Genomic DNA, 12099 nt, shown 5'->3' with positions numbered 1-12099 from the left:
ATTCTCACATTTTGCAGCATATTTACGTCATAATTCTGATTCTAGTGCCAGAAAAAAGGGAACTCTTTAACCTACCGTTGTCACAAGGGCTCGAAGACCAGTACCAGAACTGAAACCAAGCGCAGTAACCCTGAGCAGAGGCAGCAAGAAAGTTTTACCAATGTTTATTGAAATATCACAAGGTAATACTTGGCGGTGGCTAAACAACTAGGCACAGAATGCACAGTGGCCTGGTGTGTGTGGCGTGATAACGTGGGCGTGGGAAAAATAGGGGAAACAGGACTAGGAGGAGCAACTGGACCGTGACTGGGATGTTAATGGTCCCACTGGGGAAACGGGATTAGAACAGAAGTCAAAGGTGAGCTTTGGAGAAGATGAGTATGGCTGTATTTCCATCTTACTTGCAGGAGGCGTGAAGGAAGCATCGAGGGGGAGGCGGCGTGAGTCCGGGTGAGTTAGGTGGTGTGAGTTGGCTGACCTGAGTTCTGTTGGTTCCTAGGGAGTGTGATGGCAGGAGGGCAGACAGGTGAGGAACAGAGAGATTCCCAAAGAGAAGGTACGTTATCCAGGGGTATTAAGAGGTTCCAGAAGCCAATGGAGCAGCTGACGAACAGGCGGAGATGAAACGCCAGCGTAGGGCTTAAATCTCCCCAGCCTGATTGCTTCAGTTAGCTCCAGGTGAGTGAGGCTGTCGCAGACGTGGCAGCCCTGTCCAGGAGCGGACACCAAGGACACTCGGGAACCTGGTGGAAATTTCCAGCCAATCACCCAGATCATGACAACCATTGACGTCTCATCAGGTTTGCTGTAGCTTCAAACTCAGGACTGTGGATTTGCTTGAATTCGGTGTATTTTTGTGAGTTTAATATGTATTTAAATATGGATATAACTTCCAGGTCCAATTAAAGCAGCTGGGATTTCTCCCCTGAATTCACAGAAAACTGCAGCTGTATAGAGGTCAGAGCCACAGCTCTATGGAAAATTGTTTAAACCACTGAAAAATGTATTTGTTCACTTATTTTTTTCCACTTATTTTTAACACTCTCCTGTTTCACCAATGCGATAGTAGTGCGATTGCTATGAGATCGGATACAAACAGCCAGCTACCACTGGGTAGTGTCATAGTGGCTACTTTCATCTTTTAAAGACAGTCTTTATTTTAAGGTTCAAAAACTCTTGCTCTACTACAGGAGGAATAAAACACACATTCATTAGACCTCAGGGGTGCACACAATAAATATGGATGAATGAAATGCTCCCCGTGCACCTTGCAGCAAGACTGTTTCATCAGCTACTTTTCCAAAGAGGCCGAGAATGAGCTTTCAGTCTTCTGAGCCTTTAATCTGACATGAGCGAGGAGTGCAAAGGAGCCGCAATGGCCACATTAATGGGAAATATGATCTTTTAAGTCCAGTCTGGACCCAGAAGGTGATGTAATCACACTTCCAGCAGTTTGCATTATCGCGTAACAAGCTTTAGAAACGGCAGAGGTAATCAGCTGCACTTTGACCCTCTCGCTTTGTCGTGACACCATCAATATCGCCCTGCTCCATTAAACACTCCTCTCACTTCCTGTAAAACCTGGATCGTTGTGGGGGTTCACTGCCACTGGCTGCTCCACGAGGTGCACTTTGTAAACACGGGTCGTTCGTCAGTTGAAAGACATTAAGTGTAAAAGCCTGGGGTATTAAGACCGCCGAGCATTGGCTGATCTATCTGCCGTCATGTCGGTGGAGAAATGCTGAGCCTGCAGCGACGGGGCGCCTGGGCTCGCTCTCAGGACCTGTGCGGTTAACAAGTGGACATGCTGAACTTTGCAGCTTCTGCTTCCCTTTGGGCTCAGCCGATATTGTAAACCACACTCCTTATCGCAGAAGCCAATATCCGGCAAGGCCACACTTCATTGTCGTTTATGCTGGAGAGAAGTGGCAGGAGGGATTTTTCACTGCTGTTCTGATGCTCTCTGCTGCTCTGAGGGTCACAGCTCCTTAAGCTACGAGCAGCAATATCCCAAAGAGCAGGGGGTGCTAAAAACAGGAACTCTTGACATTTCCGAGAGCAGCCGAGCATCACCTGCTTTTCAATCTGACCTTCTCAACAAACACTGCATCGTCTAAAACAAGGAGTGGTTTTCTAATCCTCATTTCCCTGCAGTTTCACACTGTGAAGACACGAACTCCTCCAGAGAAAAAGGAATCTGATGCAATGATTGCAGTGTACAGTACGAGATTAACATAAAGGCTTTCTGTTGATGAAAGTGTGCCATTCATACGAGCCACTTTGTGTCCTTCAGATATCACAGCTGGAGAAATAATTGTTTTTTGCTAAAAATCCACTCCACTTGTGGAAAAAGCTCATTTGAAAAACTGCAAATGCGGCAAATTAAGTAACCTCAGAAGTATCCTTGATTTGCTCTTTATTCACACTGTCTTCCAGCCATGAAACTCACAGCTGCAAATGATGGTTAGCAAGCAGCTGAATTAAGGTCTGTATAGTTTGAACCAGGGGAGGACCATTCACCGGCATCTTCATGTGCCCCCACACCTGTTTGTTTACATGTGTGGTCCTGCAGAGTTTGCTGGAGCACAGACAAGGAGCTAAATTAAATGCCCACAACAGTACTGGAAATACATCAATTGGCAGCGTTTGTGTCGCTGAGGAGACGACGTTTCACCTGCCCAGCACTGAATGAACCAAACAAAAGGAGTTGTGATTGGACTCCAAATTTAATTAGGAAAATGAGCATTTCAATAAATAAAACGCATATTTGTTCCCTTTGCTTTACAATATGTTACCTTGGGGGGTCTAAAATTGCATTTTTGCACCAGCAAAGTGATTCCCAATGAGCTATTATCCAAAAACCTGGCATTTCTCGACATGCAGACATTCAGAGGGAGCTCGGAGGAGGTTTTTTCAAGTTAGCCCAACTGGGAGGAGGCTCCAGGAAGAGCTACATCTCATCTGGTACGGAAATGCCTTAATGAGTCTTGCTAAGGAAAGAAACATCTGGAATTTCTTAACCAACTGCCCCTGTCACCTGATTCTGGATAAGAAGAAGATGGGCGGATGGAAGTTTCTGCTCCAGTTTAGGTGAAATTCTAGTATTTTGCAGCTTGTTAACCACGATAAATATAATCTAAGATACCAAAATAACGTGGTTTTCTACTGATGTGGAAGAACTTGACTGGCTCACACAGAGCCAAATAAAGCTGATCTAATAGAATGTGGAAAGCCTGATCAAGAAGATTATAGAGCGTGAACGACCAGAACAATCTTTTAGGGTGGTAAGGTTATTTTCTGTAATATTTTATAGTATTAGAAAGAATTAAATAGTGAGATCAGCTTATGTGTAAGTCATTCCTGGGACGTGGGTATTTCTTTTATTGGGTCTGCATGATGTCACAGAAAGGGGATATCCCTTATAATGTCACGTCTGCCACACAGATTTGGCCGTGTGTATGGAAGCGCCACCCACCTGCTGGCCAAACCTTCTGTTTGTAAGGGGCAGCCAATCAGAAAAAAGAGATCAAAGCTGACTTAAAGGGGGGCGAGTTAATATGGGTTGTTTCAGACAGAGGGTGAACTGGTCTGTATGGTCCTGTATGAGATAAATAACTATTATTTTGAACTGTGACACATGCAAAGCTATTCTATTGCAGTCCAAGACTATAAAGTTTGTGCAAAGTAGTCACAGTAGAAAAGGTGGTGGCAGCAGTGCTGCTCTCAAGTGAAATTCATTCTGCTGAAAGTAAATAAACTGCCCCCCAAACTGGCTGCACAGACTTTGAGTGCAGGGCAGCAGAAATCAACTCCCCACCCATAAAAAAAAAGTTAATCAGGCATCACTTTTCGAGCTCCTGTGTGAATGCAGGCAGTGTTGTGTAAAAGCAATAACAGTCAAGGTCATGTTTCACTGTGGCTGCTGGCTGATCTACATTTCCTCCAGCTGCAGCTCACTGTTGCCAATAACACTATGCAGCGTGACCTTGACTGTGTTATTGCTTAATTGAGTGCATACACCTGAGTGTGGGATGCCCCGGAGGAAATCGCCCCCAACGCTGCCTATGGTAGTACCACCAAGAAACACGCGACCTGCAGAAAGTGACCACGAGAGAAATGCATTTATTTGCCGTCTTCCATTCCTCATCACAATACTGCAGAGTGGATGTGCTGTCTGCTAAAGTTTCACATTAGGGAGAGAACTACAGCATGTACAGAGCTGCTTTTGTTGCTATGTCAGGTGACCAATGCACTAAGCTGCCAAAAAAGTCGGTGTGGTCTGCTGAGTGACTGATGCTGCCCTCCTATACTCGGCCCAGAGTGGCCAGCCGTAGCCAGGCCCCTAAATGGGCGTCTGGATGACAGAAGGGATCCTTCAAATGGGCATCCATCATGTCCTTCAGGAGCTGCAGAGACCAGACGGCAGGACACCGGTCGAGTGTTTCTCTTCAACCGAGGAAGGAGTGATGACCTGATGATGTACAAGTTTTAAAGACAGAGATCTTCACAAGTGTATTGCCAGCATAGGTGAGACTTTCACAGAGACCTGCTTCAATTAAGCCTTGGCATGCAATATAAGGCAGGCAATGAGCATGTTGGAAGCAGATATCTATTTGTAAAGGGTTCTTGAAGGAGACCTATTATGCTTTATAGCTTACAGCTTACAAAATTAGCATGATCCAGATCTTTATTTATCTTGTACTCGCCTTTGACGGAGCCCATTGAGCCATTTTAGTCTTTTTAAGTCTCCACTCACTAAAAGTCACAGACACGATATCACGATGTTACACAATGAGAGAGCTGTGAAAAAGCAACATAAAATACAAGTCATCCTAAAAAATGTGAAAAAAAAATGAAAGCAATGATTTGGTCCTGATGTTTCTAAAAGGGAAAAAAAGGAAAACATGGAAATTCTGGGTTTGTCCAGTTCTAATGAGAAGGCAGCAGCAGGGAGCACTTCATGGTTTGATCCAGGAGTTGAAACTGCATCACGACACCTTGTATACATATTTGTGGATGTCAGTGGGGCAGTTTGAGCTCCTGTTGGCAGAGTTGAAACCACATCTGAGGAGGCAGAGAATTAATTTTAGAGAGCGGACTGAACAGAGAAGCGTTTAGTTATGTAGAGGTAATTTGTATATTATTCACCTGTGCACATTTTGATCTAAGACTGTGCCAAATGCACTGATCTGATTGGTCAGAAATGTTTATTCGGATCTGAAAAATTGAGCTTTGTTATAAAACACAAATGTCACAAATCATCTTGTGAAATTCTGCGGTTGGTGTGACATTAAAAAAAAATTTAAAACGCAAAATACACATGCTTTTGTGTAAAGCTCTTCAATATAAACATGACCACTGTGATGTCACCAAGCCGCTAGTAACGTAGCGTTACGAAGCCTCGTGATGGCCGCTTTCACCAATGGGCTCTTTGAAACTGGGTGTGAGATCTGACGTCACGTTCTTCAGCTAACATCTTGTGACTGACACCTCGTTAGCCAAGTGAAGTGAGAAGTATGGTTGTTTTCCTGAAGACTTTAATACCATCTTTTTTTACGATCAGAGGAGTCGCCCCCTGCTGGACATAAGAAAGAATGCAGGTTAATGGCTCTCACTTTAAGCTACATTCATCTTTTATTCGTGGTCATCCAGGTCTCTCGTGTTCAGTGTTGGTCAAGTTACTTGAAAAAAGTAATCAGTAACTAATTACTGATTACTTCCCCAAAAAAGTAATCCCGTTACTTTACTGATTACTTATTTTCAAAAGTAATTATTTACTTAGTTACTTAGTTACTTTTTAAAAACACGATTTACAACCTGAAGAGGTGATAAAGCGATAGATCTTTCAGCCCAATTCTACTTTTTCTGCATAATCCATCATACAAAATGTAATCAAATGGAAAAGTCTCTTTTTTTAACTTGTTTTATCAGTTTTAATCTTTTAACTTTATGCATCAAGCAAAAATGTAATTATATGCAACATTCTCTGACTTGAATAAATTAGTTTAACATTTAAACCTACTTTCTGCACATTCCAGCACATAAAATAAAATATTTTTTGTGTTTACACTCACTCTTTCAAATAGAAGCAAGTAAAACACAGCAGAAAATAAATAAAGTCAAAGACTCAGCGGTCCTTTTGCTCTATTTTCACCTGTAAAGCAGGACTGGGGTAGGCGGAGGTTTACCCTGGTGCAGGTGTGCTGCAGTCAGTTGAAGAATCCGCGCACTCGGTGCTTGTTTAGGGGGTTTTTTTCGCTGTAAAACGAAGTTTTCTTCCCACGCACGACGGACGCTAATGTTTTTGTCACTTTTTATGGAATCAGACTCAAAGTAAGGTCAGTACTTCCACGCTTTAAACGCTGCACGCTCATACTCTCTCCTACAATCGATATGTGATCCATTGTTGATCTGCACACAGCTGTTGTCACTAACGGCGCACTCGCTTACGTCACTGTCGTGAGACATTCTCGCAAAAAATTTACGGTTTTAGTAACGCAGTAACGCAGCGTTCCTACGGGAAAGTAACGGTAATCTAATAACCATTTTTGCAATAGTAATCCCTTACTTTACTCGTTACTTGAAAAAAGTAATCAGATTACAGTAACGCGTTGCTTGTAACGCGTTACTGCCCATCTCTGCTCGTGTTACTGTCAAGAATAGTGCGATTAAACCGATATTATTGTAAAAAGGAAAAGAAGATTTAAATCACCTCTTTTTGATTCTCTTTTATTTGTCAGTTCAAAGTTCGTCTTTAATATTAATAACACTTCAGCTGTTTGATTCAATATTAATAATATTTAAGCTTTTTCATCTTTTAGCCTTAGAAATAAAGAATTGTTTTCAGGTGATAAATCCTGTCTGCTGCATTAAAAAAAACTGCCAGCACTGACAGTCTTCAGGCTGTGCTTCTATTTACCGATGTCTAATTTTATATTTCTCTGTAAACGGAGCAGGGAGCACTTGAGGAAACTCTCCTCAAAGTAATCTCGTGCTCTGATACCACTTAGTCATCTCAGAGCCGTCGGCTGATGATGAACATTTCAAAACACTTGAACCGTGTGACACGTTCTCCGCCGTTCTTGGGGAAAAACCACCTCGACAGCTTGACAGAATCACTCCAAACCGTTAAGGAGGCTGGATGGATGCTCTTAACCTCCTACAGCTTTTATAGGAATCTAAAGCGGCTACGCACACAGAGGCACTGACATTAAAGCAGGCTGCTTGAACACAGTCGGAGACAGTGTGGAGGGATGTATGCACACATGATAAAAGAACATGGTTCAATCACAGTTTAGATACAAGAATACTTATATTTTACCTTTTTCTTTGCAGCCTAAAACATTTGCATTGTGCCATACATGCATATACAAGAGCCAAAAACATAATACACCATCATATTCAATCCCCAATAGTCAAAAACCTTTAAATACTCTCTCATTCTTGGCTCTCGACTGATGATTTGGTGTTTAGCACATTAATGGAAGCAGTGTAGGGGTATTTTAGATAATATTTTGATATTTCAGTCAGTCAAAAATTATTATTCCTGGTCACACCCCTAATGCTGCTGTATGGCAATTACATAGAAAGCCTATGCAATTGTGAAAATCCATGAGCTGGGATTCTCCTGATACTGCCGACAGTCAAAAATCAAGGGCTAAGCTTAGTGATGCCGTTTGAGGGCAGCTGGAAGTGTATGATTCAACTTCACTCTTAAACAGAGACAGGGAAGGAAAAAGTAGTGGGCTAAGAGAACAGGGAGCCAAATTTCACTGTGGGTTTTACTGCAACTTCATTCAGGGCATCAGATGGATTTCCATTGTTGTTACCTGTTACTGGAGGGAAGAAAATTTAATGGTAACCAATGTGAGTACCACCGGGGAAAGCTTAACTTCACACTTCCTGCAAAAGTCCCTAAACACAGAGAAAATCCTCTGCCTTTTTCATGTCTTGTAAACCTAATTTAGACACTTCAAGGAACATGTATCCATCCAGTCAGGCCACAAGGGCAGCAGACTAAGGATCCTTCATGCCAGCCACATTTTCCGCTTCCTCCTGAGGGATTCCAAGGTGATCCCAGGGTGGATGAGATATACAAAATCTCTCAGCGAGTTCTGGGGTCTCCAACCAGTTAGAAGTGCTTGGAAAATCTCCAAAGTGAGGTGCCCAGGAGAAATCCTAAGCAGATGGCCAAACCTCCACAACTAGATCCTTTCGACATGCAGTTGAATTCAATTCAATTAAATTCAGTTTATACAGCACCAAATCACAAATACAATTGCCTCAAGGTGCAGACAGACGAGTGACTTCACTCCGAAACCCCTCAAGAAGGAGGGGTCTAAAGGAGCATTCAGACAATTAATTCTCAGTTCTATGCAGTAATGCAGAGACATGGTTAGACTAGCTTATTGTAAATGTTGCGAATTTTCCTGAATATGACTGGAAACTGACATTTTAAAGGAGAGTTGGGAGATGTGCCTGTTTCTCACTGCTGAAATAGTCCTTTAACTGAGCTTTCTTGCCTGGATATTAGACTTTAAAACTCTAACAGAAACCTAAGTTATCCCCAAGCTTTAACATGAGTTAGGAGCAGCTGTGGTTCAGAAGGTAGCACGCTCATCTACTGATCTGAAAGTCAGGGGTTCAGTCCCTGAATCTTTTGCCCTACTGAAACCCAAATTGGATGGATGCATCAGCAGATAAGGTGTAAAGGGTTCAATAAAGGTTTCTGAGACACCAAGTTTTGCATTAGTACAAAGCTGGCCTAAAGCTAAAGGCATGAAAACTGGAAGCCAGTAAGAGACATCTGAGAGAGAAGAACAGGAGTATAATTGTTATAATTTTTATAATTTTTGTGATAGGAGTCATGACAGTCTTTTAATAAACTGTTGAACTAATCCTTTAAGGGAGTCTATTCTTATTTTGCATTTCACATTTTACAAGCCTTCCTATCTGCCACCATCACACGCAGCAGCTTGTTTCTGATCATCACCTTACTTTTCCTCAATGATAAGAAAGTAATAAGCGACCTTGTAAAGCAAGATGTTAATTATAATAATACTTTGTTCACATGTACTTAGAAGATCAGAGTTTCAAACTGCAACACAGAGAAGTAAGAGAGAGTAAAACATGCAGAAATCCTTAAATTATGACTAGAAGCAATAAAAACGTGAACCAGTGTTAAAATAAGAAAAACTCAAAGCTGGATGGTTCAGGTAGGTTTTATGTGCCTTTGGTTTCTGTTGCTAAGTGAACACAATGGACCTAAATAGTTTTATGACCTACCCCACGACTCTGACAAAGGGTTTCTTTTAAAAATCAAACACCACCAGCTTTATTTTCAGGTTCTTAAGCTCATAAATGACTGTTTTGCTGCAAGTAGAGAAAGTGAAGAACTGCAAAATGCTCTCACATCAGAGGTTTTCTTCATCGTTCTGGGCATTTCAGTGCACTTTGTGTACTGGAATACATCAGCTCACACCCGGCCTGTGAAGGGAAATCATCCCTGCATGACGTTTTACCCGCAGAGACCCCAAACATTTACGTGCCTCCCCCGGCTTGATATCAGACACCCTGCCACCACCACCTCATCATGGAAGTACCTCTGGGAGACAGTCACGTCTAAGCCTTTTACATTTACCCATAAGGCAGGTGTCATGAAGATGGAACGATGGTACAAAGCAGGAGTCTCCAAGATATGAGCTCTGAGACCAGCCGGGCCGAGCTGTCCGTCCCCGCCCTGAAACTGACGAATCTGGGGGGAAATCACGAGTTGCATTCCACTTACTGCATCTTTCCTCATCCCATCTGGCCTCCCTCACCACACTGTTAGCTTCAAAGAGCCCCTGCTCCCCGTTAGACAGAAATCACTTAAGAGGGTTGTTTTAAATTGCAAAAGCTTTCAACCGTCTCTGAAACAATGCACAAAAGCGGGCCTTTCTCTGCCTTTGAAGACGGCATTGTGTGGGCTTTCTGTGCGCATCTCTCCGCGGAGGACGAGCAGAAGAAAGGAAAGCAGTCACTGGCCTGTTGCAGGACCCTGAAAGTCACAAACACACGTGGACTCCCACAATTCCTTTATATAAAGTGGCTCACAAAAACATGCGCTCTGCTTTTCAGTGCTTACCTCCCCTCCAGCAAGGAAAGCTATTATTATGGCACATTACATGTCAGTAAGACTGGTTTCAAAGGCCCACTGAACACTGCATAAATGCTAATGTTCTGTTTCCAACATGATTCATTACTTATTCAGTCCGTTTGAGTACTATTCCTCTTGGGGAGTGACATTGTGTATTAATGGTCAAGAGTGGGCTTCACAGACATATTTTTGTCTCTTGACAGCAAATTCAGCAAAGCATGCAAGTGCTTTTCCCAGAAACAAACCCTTCTGCACCGCGTTTTCATGATTTCCCTGAAATAATCATCCACAGGATCAACAGTCAAGCTGGCTGCTCTTTGAGTTAAATGCATCTCCAGACTTTTGAAGACCTTTTCACAGTTATCTGCTACTTTCCTTCTCTCTAGTTCAGTTCTTCCTGTCATATTTCCTGCTAATGTGGCTACTGTGGCTCTGTGGTTAATGCTGGCTTTGCGCCACTCCACTGGGAATTCTGGGAAACGAGCAGTTGCATAAAACAGACCAAGATGGTCCTAACAAGGGTTAAAAGTCAAAGTGAGAATGAAAATAAACAGAAATTAGCCACCGCAGGCCTGAACAATGAAGCAGGATTTGGGGCTCATCAAGAAGCGTGGCGATGTACTCACTGAAGTATATCGCCATGGTAACTTGTGCTGAAGACTTATCCAGCTCCAGAGTCGGTTATGTTTGAGATTAGAGAGGAACAGATGTGTAACCACTATATGTAATATAATATATAGTACTTTTTATTTTTACTCTGTGAATAAAAGTTTTCATTTTCTTTTTGCATCTGAAGGTGTAGCTGCTCTGCATTTTTGTTGTATACTGTATAAAGACAATTAAAGGCTTCTTATTGTAATGATCATAAAACAGTTTGTACTTGCAGACCTCATATCAATATATGTATTCTGTTTTTAGAGTTTTCCTTTACCTGCTCTCAGGTAACCAGGTCTGCAGCTGAAAGAATAACCCTGTCTTACAGACTTCTAAATATTCATTAATTGGAATAATGACATCTGACATTTTTTCATGTTTAAATGACAGATGTGAGCTATTGCAAGTCCATTGGACACAGCTGGTATTATCAACAGCTTTTTCCAGTCTTACTGAGCAAACACATTCAAACACCACTGATCTGCCTGCTGCTACTTTCAGCCTGCACTGGTTGTTTAGCGTCTTCATAGTTTAGTTTCAACTTTGCTGCCTACCTACCAGTGTTTGTAACTACTGAGATGTGGCCAGCACCCAATTCTTTCATGTGAGCATGTTTATAGCTAGTCTAACAAACCCTGTGGGTTTAATTACCTTTATGTGTCCACTTGGCCTGATTCAAGTAAGTGAAGGCAGCTAGTACAGGCCATTCTACTCACTTCATTAAGAGTACTCCATATTCATCCTATAGCCCAAGCCAGTTACAGTAGCCACATAATAGCCAAAAACATTATAAGTTCCTTTTTGGTGCCAATAGCTCATTAGTACAAAGAACAAATGAGAGCCAGCTTCTTGCAGTTCAGCTCAAGGCCCTTCATTGACCAAGTCTATCAAAACAGGTCAGACCTTCATAAAAATTTGCTGTGCTGATCAGAGTCTAAGGTTTCTGTTTTGTAGGATTTTGAAATTCAGTTATTGAAAGCTAACAGTCTGGGCTGTAAATGCTGACTGCATACCTCTCAGCAAAAGTTGCAGGTTTTATTCCCCAATGACTGCTGAGACAACCAGTACTGATCTGAACATGATACATCAAGTCTCCACTTGATAGATGAAAAATTCAAATCACCTTAAATCTTTTAAGATGTTGAATAATTTAAATCTGATGAGCAGTTCTACTTTCCAAGAAATTTTAATCTGCTCTTTAGAAAAGTGGCATTTCTGATCGAGTGTAAGGGATTGTGTCGTTAGCATAGAAATGGGTCCATCTAGTGGACACATAACTGCAGCTTGAAAACCACAAAAGCACAGGA

The sequence above is a fragment of the Copadichromis virginalis genome, linkage group LG9 (genome assembly GCF_057382275.1).
Source record: "Copadichromis virginalis isolate Kocher_CV1m ecotype Utaka linkage group LG9, C_Virginalis_male_GT1.1, whole genome shotgun sequence".
Lineage (NCBI taxonomy): Eukaryota > Metazoa > Chordata > Actinopteri > Cichliformes > Cichlidae > Copadichromis > Copadichromis virginalis.
This window is presented reverse-complemented; position numbering follows the sequence as displayed.